Genomic DNA, 9635 nt, shown 5'->3' with positions numbered 1-9635 from the left:
GGGTTGAGGACGAGGAGTAAGGTATGAGGATTGAGGTTCGAGGACTGATGATTGAGTATTCAGGATTGAGGATTTACGATTGAGGGTTGAGGATTGAAGACTGAGTATTGAGGACTGAAGATTGAGGATTGAGGATTGAGGATTGAGGATTGGAGATTGAGTATTGAGGATTGGGGATTGATGGTTGAGCATTGGGGATTGATGGTTGAGGTCTGTGTGTTGAATATTGAGGATTGAGCACTCAGGGTTGAGGATTGAGCATTGTAGATTGAGGACTGAGGATTGAGGATTGAGGATTGAGGATTGAAGGTTGTGTATTGATGATTGAAGATTGAGGATTGAGGATTGAGTGTTGAGGATTGAGTACGAGGACTGAGGATTGAGGATTGAGGATTGAGGATTGAGGATTGAGGATTGAGGATAGAGGCTGAGGACTGACGATTGAGGATTGAGGTTTGAGGACTGAGGATTGAGGATGAGGATTGAGGATCGAGGATTGACGATTGAGGATTGAGGATTGATGATTGAGGATTGGGGATTGAGGACTGAAGATTGAGGATTGAGCATTGAGTGTTGAGGATTGAAGATTGAGTATTGAAGATTGAGTATTGAGGATTGAAGGTTGAGGATTGAGGATTGAGGATTGAAGTTTGTAGACTGATTGTTGCGGGTTGAGTCATGAGACTTGATGTTTGTGGATTGAGGATTCAGTGTTGAGGATTGAGGACGAGGACTGAGAGTTGAGGATTGAGGATTGAGGACTGAGGATTGAGGATTCAGGATTGAAGACTGAGGATTGAGGATTGAGGATTGAGGATTGGAGATTGAGTATTGAGAATTGAAGATTGAGGATTGAGGATTGAGGATTGAGGACAGAGGATAGAGGATAGAGGATGAGGACTGAGGGTTGAGGATTGCAGTTTGACGACTGAGGATTGAGGATTGAGGATTGTGGAATGAGGAATGACGTTTGAGGATTGGGGATTGAGGATTGTAGTATTGAAGATGGAGGATTGAATGTTTTATCATTAAGGATAGAGGATTGGGGACTGAGCGTCGAGGACTGAGTGTTGAGGATTGAGGATTGAAGATTGAGGATTGAGGATTGAGGACTGAGGATTGAGGATTGAGGATTGAGGATTGAAGATGGAGTATTGAGGATTGATGACTGAGGATTGAGGATTGAGGATTGAGGATTGAGGACTGAGGGTTGAGGATTGAGTGTTGAGCACTGAGGATTGAGGATCGAGAATTGAGGATTTAGGACTGAGGATTGACGTTTGAGTATTGAGGATTGAGGATTGAAGATTGAGGTTTGGCGATTGAGGACTGAAGGTTGAGAGTTGAGGATTGAGGATTGATGATGGAGGATGAGGACTGAGGGTTGAGGATTGAGGTTTCAGGACTCAGGATTCAGGATTGAGGTTTGAGGATGGAGGATTGAAGATTGAGTATTGAGGATTGAAGATTGAGGAATTAGGATTGAGGATTGAGGATTGAGGATTGAGGATAGAAGATTGAGTATTGGGTATTGACGGTTGAGGATTGAGGATTGAGTATTGAGGATTGAGGATTGAGGATTGAAGATTGAGTATTGAGGGTTGAGGATTGAGGATTGAGGATTGAGGACGAGGACTGTGGGTTGAGGATTGAGGTTTGAGGACTGAGGATTGACGATTGATGTTTGAGGATTGAGGATTGGAGATTGAGTATTGAGGATTGAAGATTGTGGATTGAGGATTGAGGATTGAGGATTGAGGAATGAAGATTGAGGATTGGGGACTGAGGATTGACGATTGAGGGTTGAGGATTGGGGATTGAGGATTCAGGATTGAGGATTGAAGATTGAGTATTGGGGATTGAAGGTTGAGGATTGAGGATTGAGTTTTGAGGATTGAGGACGAGGACTGAGAGTTGAGGATTGGGGATTGAGGACTGAGGATTGAGGACTCAGGATTGAAGATTGAGTGTTGGGGATTGAGGATCGATGATTGGGGATTGAGGATTGAGGATTGAGGATTGAGGATTGAGGATTGAGGATTGAGTACCGAAGATTGAGGACAGAGGGTTGAGGATTGAGGATTGATGTTTGAGGATTGAGATTTGATGATTGAATATTTTGGATTGAGTGTTGTATCCTGAGAATTCATTATATTCTATTGAATATTGACAATTGATGGTTGATGGTTGATTATTGAGGATTGATGATTGATGGTCGTGTGTTGAATATTGAGGATTGAGGATTCAGGATTGAGGATTGAGTATAGAAGGTTGAAAACTGAGGATTGAGGATTGAGGTTTGACGATTGAGGATTGAGGATTGATGATTGAGGATTGAGGATTGAGGATTGAGGGTTGAAGATTGAGTATTGGGGATTGAAGGTTGAGGATTGAGGATTGAGTGTTGAGGATTGAGGACGAGGACTGAGAGTTGAGGATTGAGGATTGAGGACTGAGGATTGAGGTATCAGGATTGAAGATTGAAGGTTGGGGATTGAGGATCGATGATTGAGGATTGAGGATTGATGATTGAGTATTGAGGATTGATGGCTGAGGTTTGTGGGATGAATATTGAGGATTCAGGATTGAGGATTGAGGACTGATGATTGAGTATTCAGGATTGAGGATTTACGATTGAGGGCTGACGATTGAAGATTGAGTATTGGGGACTGAAGATTGAGGATTGAGGATTGAGGATTGACGATTGAGCGTTGAAGATTGAGTATTGATGATTGAAGTTTGAGGATTGAGGTTTGAGCGTTGAGGGTTGAGGATTGAAGATTGAGTATTGAGGACTAAAGATTGAGGATTGAGGATTGAGGATTGAGGATTGAGGATTGGAGGTTGAGTATTGAGAATTGAAGATTGAGGGCTAAGGATTGAGGATTGAGGATTGAGGATTGAGGGTTGAGGATTGAATATTGAGAATTGGGAATTGGGGATTGATGGTTGAGTATTGAGAATTGATGGTTGAGGTCTGTGTGTTGAATATTGAGGATTGAGGTCTCAGGGTTGAGGACTGAGCATTGTAGATTGAGGACTGAGGATTGAGGATTGAGGATTGAGGATTGAAGGTTGTGTATTGTTGATTGAAGATTGAGGGTTGAGGATTGAGTGTTGAGGATTGAGTACGAGGACTGAGGATTGAGGATTGAGAATTGAAGATTGAGGATTGAGGACACAGGATAGAGGATAGAGGATGAGGACTGAGGGTTGGGGATTGAGGTTTGACGACTGAGGATTGAGGATTGAGGATTGTGGATTGAGGAATGACGCTTGAGGATTGGGGATTGAGGATTGTAGTATTGAAGATGTAGGATTGAATGTTTTGTCATTAAGGATAGAGGGTTGGGGACTGAGCGTCGAGGACTGAGTGTTGAGGATTGAGGATTGAAGTCTGAGGATTGGGGATTGAGGATTGAGGACTGAGGATTGAGGATTGAGGATTGAGGATTGAGGATTAACGTTTGAGGATTGAGGATGGAGGATTGAGGATTGAGGATTGAGGATTGAAGATTGAGGATTGAGGATTGAGGATTGAGGATTGAGGATTGAGGGTTGAGGATTGAAGATTGAGCATTGAGGATTGAGGATCGGAGATTGAGTATCGAGGATTGAGGATTGAGGAATGTGGATTGAGGATTTAGAATTGGAGATTGGGTATTGAGGATTGAAGGTTGAGGATTGAGGATTGAGGATTGTGGATTGAGGAATGACGTTTGAGGATTGGGGATTGAGGATTGTAGTATTGAAGATGGAGGATTGAGGTTTTATCATTAAGGATAGGGGATTGGGGACTGAGCGTCGAGGACTGAGGATTGAGGATTGAGGATTGAAGTCTGAGGTTTGGGGACTGAGGATTGAGGACTGAGGATTGAGGATTGAGGATTGAGGATTGAGGATTAACGTTTGAGGATTGAGGATGGAGGATTGAGAATTGAGGATTGAGGATTGAAGATTGAGGATTGAGGATTGTGGATTGAGGATTGAGGATTGAGGATTGAGGATTGAAGATAGAGTATTGAGGATTGATGACTGAGGATTGAGGATTGAGGATTGAGGATTGAGGACTGATGTTTGAGGATTGAGTGTTGAGCACTGAGGATTGAGGATTGAGGATTGAGGATTTTGGACTGAGGATTGACGTTTGAGGATTGAGGATTGAGGATTGAAGATTGAGGTTTGGCGATTGAGGACTGAAGGTTGAGAGTTGAGGATTGAGGATTGATGATGGAGGATGAGGACTGAGGGATGAGGATTGAGGTTTCAGGACTCAGGAATCAGGATTCAGGATTGAGGTTTGAGGATTGAGGATTGAAGATTGAGTACTGAGGATTGAAGATTAAGGATTGAGGATTGAGGATTGAGGATTGATGATTGAGGATTCGGGATTGAGGCTTGACGATTGAGGATTGAGGATTGATGATTGAGGATTGAGGATTGAGGATTGAGGGTTGAAGATTGAGTATTGGGGATTGCAGGTTGAGGATTGAGGTTTGTGTATTGAGGATTGAGGATTGAGGATTGAAGAATGAGGATTGAGGATTGAGGATTGAGGATTGAGTATTGAAGATTGAGGATTGAAGGTTGAGGATTGGTGGTTGAGGATTGAAGATTGAGGATTGAAGATTGAGGATTGAGGATTGAGGATTGGAGATTGAGTATTGAGGATTGGAGATTGAGGATTGAGGATTGAGGATTGAGGATTGAGGATTGAGGATAGAGGCTGAGGACTGACGATTGAGGATTGAGGTTTGAGGACTGAGGATTGAGGATGAGGATTGAGGATCGAGGATTGACGATTGAGGATTGAGGATTGATGATTGAGGATTGGGGATTGAGGACTGAAGATTGAGGATTGAGGATTGAGGGTTGAGGATTGAAGATTGAGTATTGAAGATTGAGTATTGAGGATTGAAGGTTGAGGATTGAGGATTGAGGATTGAAGTTTGTGGACTGAGTGTTGCGGGTTGAGTCATGAGACTTGATGTTTGTGGATTGAGATTTGAAGATTGAAGTTTGAGGATTGTGTACTGAAAACTGTGAATTGAGGGTATTCTATTGAGGATTGAGGATTGACAATTGATTGTTGAGGATTCAGCGCTGAAGATTGAGGATTCAGGATTGAGGATTGAGGATAGAAGATTGAGGATTCTGGATTGATGATTCAGGATTGAGGTTTGAGGACTGAGGATTGAGGGTTGAGGATTTAGGAGTGAGGATTGATGTTTGAGGATTGAGGATTGAGGATTGAGGATTGAGGATTGAAAGTTGAGGATTGAGTATTGTGTGTTGAGGATTGAGGATTGATGATTGAGGATGACGAGTGAGGGTTGAGGATTGGGGTTTGAAGACTCAGGATTCAGGATTGACGTTTGAGGATTGAGGATTGAAGATTGAGTATTGAGGATTGAAGATTGAGGAATTAGGATTGAGGATTGAGGATTATGGATTGAGGATTGAAGATTGAGTATTGGGTATTGAAGGTTGAGGATTGAGGTTTGTGTATTGAGGATTGAGGATTGAGGATTGAAGAATGAGGATTGAGGATTGAGGATTGAGGATTGAGTATTGAAGATTGAGGATTGGGTATTGAGGATTGAAGATTGAGGATTGAGAATTGAGGATTAAGGATTGAAGATTGAGGATTGAGGCTTGAGGGTTGAGGATTGAAGAGTGAGTATTGAGGACTGATGATTGTGGATTGAGGATTGAAGGTTGAGTATTGAGGATTGAAGATTGAGGATTGAGGATTAAGGACAGAGGATTGAGTATGAGGACTGAAGACTGAGGATTGAGGATTGATGATTGAAGATTGAGGATTGGGGATTGTGGATCGAAGATTGAGGATTGAGGATTGAGGATTAGGGATTGAGGATTTAGAATTGGAGATTGGGTATTGAGGATTGAAGGTTGAGGATTGGGGATTGAGTGTTGAGGATTGAAGATTGAGGATTGAAGATTAAGGATTGAGGATTGAGGATAGAGTATTGAGGACTGAGTGTTGAGGATTGAGGTTTGAGGACTGAGGATTGAGGATTGAGGATTGAGGATTGAGGACTGAGGTTTGAGGACTGAGTGTTGAGCACTGAGGATTGAGGATTGAGGATAGAGGATTTAGGACTGAGGATTGACGTTTGAGGATTGAGGATTGACGATTGAAGATTGAGGTTTGGCTATTGAGGACTGAAGGTTGAGAGTTGAGGATTGAGGATTGATGATGGAGGATGAGGACTGAGGTTTGAGGATTGAGGTTTCAGGACTCGGGGCTCAGGATTGAGGTTTGAGGATTGAGGATTGAGGATTTAGCATAGAGGATTGAGGACTGAGGATTGAGGATTGAGGATTGACGCTTGAGGATTGAGGATTGAAGATTGAGGATTGAAGATTGAGGACTGAGTGTTCAGGATTGAGTTTTGAGAATTGATGTTTGAGGATTGAGATTTGATGATTGAATATTGTGGATTGAGTATTGAAAACAGAGAATACAGGGTATTCTATTGAGTATTGAGAATTGAGGAATGATGATTGAGTATTGAGGATTGATGGTTGAGGGTTGTGGGATGAATAATGAGGATTCAGGATTGAGGATTGAGGATTGAGTATTGGAGATTGAGGATTGAGGATTGAGTATTGGAGATTGAGGATTGAGGACTGAGGGTGGAGAATTGAGGATTGAGGATTGAGGATTGAGGATTGAGGATTGAAGGTTGAGGATTGTGTATTGAGAATTGAATATTGAGGATTGAGAATTGAGGACTGAGGATTGAGGATTGAGGACTGAGGATTGAGAATTGAGGATTATGGTTGGGTATTGAAGATTGATGGTTGATGGTCGTGTGTTGAATATTGAGGATTGAGGATTCAGGATTGAGGATTGTGTATAGAAGATTGAAAACTGAGGATTGAGGATTGAGGATTGACGATTGAGGGTTGAAGATTGAGTATTGATGATTGAAGTTTGAGGATTGAGGATTGAGCGTTGAGGGTTGAGGACGAGGAGTGAGGGATGAGGATTGAGGTTTGAGGACTGATGATTGAGTATTCAGGATTGAGGATTTACGATTGAGGGTTGAGGATTGAAGATTGAGTATTGAGGACTGAAGATTGAGGATTGAGGATTGAGGATTGAGGATTGGAGATTGAGTATTGAGAAATGAAGATTGAGGGTTAAGGATTGAGGATTGAGCATTGAGGATTGAGGGTTGAGGATTGAACATTGAGAATTGAGAATTGGGGATTGATGGTTGAGTATTGAGGATTGATGGTTGAGGTCTGTGTGTTGAATATTGAGGATTGAGGACTCAGGGTTGAGGACTGAGCATTGTAGATTGAGGACTGAGGATTGAGGATTGAGGATTGAGGATTGAGGATTGAAGGTTGTGTATTGATGATTGAAGATTGAGGGTTGAGGATTGAGTGTTGAGGATTGAGTACGAGGACTGAGGATTGAGGATTGAGGATTGAGGATTGAGGATTGATGATTGAGGATAGAGGTTTGAATATTGAGGATTGGGGATTGAGGATTGAACATTGAGGGTTGAGGATTGTGGATTGAGTATTGAGGATTGAGGATTGGAGATTGAGTATTGAGAATTGAAGGTTGAGGATTGAGGGTTGAGGACTGAGGACAGAGGATAAAGGATATAGGATGAGGACTGAGGGTTGAGGATTGAGGTTTGGCGACTGAGGATTGAGGATTGAGGATTGTGGATTGAGGAATGACGTTTGAGGATTGGGGATTGAGGATTGTAGTATTGAAGATGGAGGATTGAGGTTTTATCATTAAGGAGAGAGGATTGGGGACTGAGCGTCGAGGACTGAGTATTGAGGATTGAAGTCTGAGGATTGGGGACTGAGGATTGAGGACTGAGGATTGAGGATTGAGGATTGAGGATTGAGGATCAGCGTTTGAGTGTTGAGGATGGAGGATTGAGGATTGAGGACTGAAGATTGAGTACTGAGGATTGAGGATCGAGGATTGACGATTGAGGATTGAGGATTGATGATTGAGGATTGGGGATTGAGGACTGAAGATTGAGGATTGAGGGTTGATGATTGAGGATTGGGGATTGAGGACTGAAGATTGAGGATTGAGGATTGAGTGTTGAGGATTGAAGATTGAGTATTGAAGATTGAGTATTGAGGATTGAAGGTTGAGGATTGAGGATTGAGGATTGAAGTTTGTGGACTGATTGTTGCGTGTTGAGTCATGAGACTTGATGTTTGTGGATTGAGGATTCAGTGTTGAGGATTGAGGACGAGGACTGAGAGTTGAGGATTGAGGATTGAGGACTGAGGATTGAGGATTCAGGATTGAAGATTGAGGGTTGGGAATTGAGGATCGATGATTGGGGATTGAGGATTGAGGATTGAGGATTGAGGATTGAGGATTGGAGATTGAGTATTGAGAATTGAAGATTGAGGATTGAGGATTGAGGATTGAGGACAGAGGATAGAGGATAGAGGATGAGGACTGAGGGTTGAGGATTGCGGTTTGACGACTGAGGATTGAGGATTGAGGATTGTGGATTGAGGAATGACGTTTGAGGATTGGGGATTGAGGATTGTAGTATTGAAGATGGAGGATTGAATGTTTTATCATTAAGGATACAGGATTGGGGACTGAGCGTCGAGGACTGAGAGTTGAGGATTGAGGATTGAAGATTGAGGATTGAGGATTGAGGACTGAGGATTGAGGATTGAGGATTGAGGATTGAAGATGGAGTATTGAGGATTGATGACTGAGGATTGAGGATTGAGGATTGAGGATTGAGGACTGAGGTTTGAGGATTGAGAGTTGAGCACTGAGGATTGAGGATCGAGGATTGAGGATTTAGGACTGAGGATTGACGTTTGAGGATTGAGGATTGAGTATTGAAGATTGAGGTTTGGCGATTGAGGACTGAAGGTTGAGAGTTGAGGATTGAGGATTGATGATGGAGGATGAGGACTGAGGGTTGAGGATTGAGGTTTCAGGTCTCAGGATTCAGGATTGAGGTTTGAGGATGGAGGATTGAAGATTGAGTATTGAGGATTGAAGATTGAGGAATTAGGATTGAGGATTGAGGATTGAGGATTGAGGATAGAAGATTGAGTATTGGGTATTGACGGTTGAGGATTGAGGATTGAGTATTGAGGATTGAGGATTGAGGATTGAAGATTGAGTATTGAGGGTTGAGGATTGAGGATTGAAGATTGAGGACGAGGACTGTGGGTTGAGGATTGAGGTTTGAGGACTGAGGATTGACGATTGATGTTTGAGGATTGAGGATTGGAGATTGAGTATTGAGGATTGAAGATTGTGGATTGAGGATTGACGATTGAGGATTGAGGAATGAAGATTGAGGATTGGGGACTGAGGATTGACGATTGAGGGTTGAGGATTGGGGATTGAGGATTCAGGATTGAGGATTGAAGATTGAGTATTGGGGATTGAAGGTTGAGGATTGAGGATTGAGTTTTGAGGATTGAGGACGAGGACTGAGAGTTGAGGATTGGGGATTGAGGACTGAGGATTGAGGATTCAGGATTGAAGATTGGGGGTTGGGGATTGAGGATCGATGATTGGGGATTGAGGATTGAGGATTGAGGATTGAGGATTGAGGATTGAGGATTGAGGATTGAGTACTGAA

The sequence above is a fragment of the Calliopsis andreniformis genome, unplaced genomic scaffold (assembly GCF_051401765.1).
Source record: "Calliopsis andreniformis isolate RMS-2024a unplaced genomic scaffold, iyCalAndr_principal scaffold0041, whole genome shotgun sequence".
Taxonomy (NCBI): domain Eukaryota; kingdom Metazoa; phylum Arthropoda; class Insecta; order Hymenoptera; family Andrenidae; genus Calliopsis; species Calliopsis andreniformis.
The sequence above is the reverse complement of the archived record's forward strand: the minus strand, read 5'-3'. Positions refer to the sequence as shown.